Source organism: Trypanosoma equiperdum (genome assembly GCF_001457755.1).
Source record: "Trypanosoma equiperdum strain OVI genome assembly, contig: ctg_964, whole genome shotgun sequence".
NCBI lineage: Eukaryota > Euglenozoa > Kinetoplastea > Trypanosomatida > Trypanosomatidae > Trypanosoma > Trypanosoma equiperdum.
The window spans coordinates 24,716-26,522 of record NW_027124936.1 but is presented as its reverse complement, the minus strand read 5'-3'; positions in this window follow the sequence as shown (position 1 = coordinate 26,522).

Here is a 1,807-nt window from a genome sequence, read left to right as displayed (position 1 = left end):
TTTTTTTTCTTTCTTTATTGTGCTTCTTTCATTCCCCGTTTTGTGCGGTAACATCACCATACGGTCCACCTCATCGCTCCATTCATAATTTAAAATTTATAACGAAACAAAAAAAGGAAAAAATAAGCGGCGTTTCCCTTCCCTTTCTTTTCCTTTCCTGTCACCATCGCCCCATTCAATATTTCCTTATCTTTTCAAGCCTTTATTTTTTTTTTTAAATCCCTATTCCTTTATATTTTTTTTTCCTCTCACCTCTCTGCCATATATTCGGCATTTCAACCGCCTCCTCCCCTCCCTATCCTCAAAATTAATAATAAACAATAAAAACAAAAATTGATGTTCGCAGAAATAATATTTGAGGGATCACACGGAGGGGAGGGAAAATAAACAAATAAATGGAAAAGATAATGGTGAGTGGTAATACAAAAAAAAAAAAGAAACAGAAACTATTTGAGAAATAAAAATGAAAATGGAAGAGAAAAGGTGTTAACCCAATGATGTTTCACCGCATTTACGTCCCGAGGTTGTAGCAGCACTACAAAATCAGTACGCTTCACAAAACCACAATTATGTAACGGGCATCGAACAAAAAGAAAAAAAAAGCAGTAATAAACATAAAATGTTATTCTTAACAACAACAGTTCATAACGAAAAAAAAAAAGAAGTAACGGCTGAATCTTGCTTATGTGGTGCCGTCAAGTATAAACATAGTCACAAAAGTAGAAATTTTGAAAAAAAAAAAAACAACATTAGATGAAGAAAGTGTTCAAACGTTCGCAAATACAAAATTAAAGTCAAAAAAACTAAAAGAGGAATCAAACCACCAAAATAAATATTTGTTCCCTCATGCTGAATAATGGGTAGAAATGGGGTAGAACAACAAAAAAGAAAAAGAAAAGAAAACAACTGTGACAACTATTTAAAAAAAAAACAATTCGTTATGTCACAGTTTATAATATTTATTATCCTCTTTTTTTCCTCTTTTTTTGGTTTCCCCCCCCCCTTTCCCTAACCCTAACACACCGTGCCACACATATATTTATGTATTGTATATTTATACTTATTTGCATAAGTACAGACTCGCACACGACAAAACAATAACATATTTATAGCCGCCGAAAGAACGCTTCCACTCAACCACAAGTAAAGAAAATAAAATGAAATAAAATAAAAGGAGGTGGAAAAAAAAAAAAACAACACGGAAACGGCGCGTCACCTTCCATTGCTCTCTCCCTCTCTTCTCTCTGTTCTTTTTTTTTTCTTCCTTAACTTTAACTTTCACTTTTTCTCTTCATTTTTTTTTCTCTCTCTCGCTCTCTCTACTTATTTATTTACTTCCTTCTCCCCCTTCCCAACTACGTAGGGTACGCGAGTGTTTGCATCTCCTTTAATTGGTATATATTTTATTTGAAGCATTTACTTTTTTTTTTTAATCCTTCCACCAAACATCACTTTCTCTTCTTATTTAATTTATTTAATTATTCATCTATTTTACTTTTTCAACTTCCCTCCATCATAAATCGCTGGACGTTTTCCCAAACATATAAGTAGATAATGGAATGTTTATTTATTTATATGAATCAAAAAACATGCATAAGACTGTGGTGGCTTCGACTCATTAAAAGAACAAAAAAAACAAAAAATGTAATTAATCCTTTACTTCCTTCACTCAAATTATTCTACTTTTTCCTTTTTTTTATAATTAAAAAAAAAAACTTCCTTTCATAACAACACTTTCTCACAGTCAATCTGTTGACATTTGTTGTCCCACTCCTTTTTATCTTCTCATCATATCATTTCTTTCTCC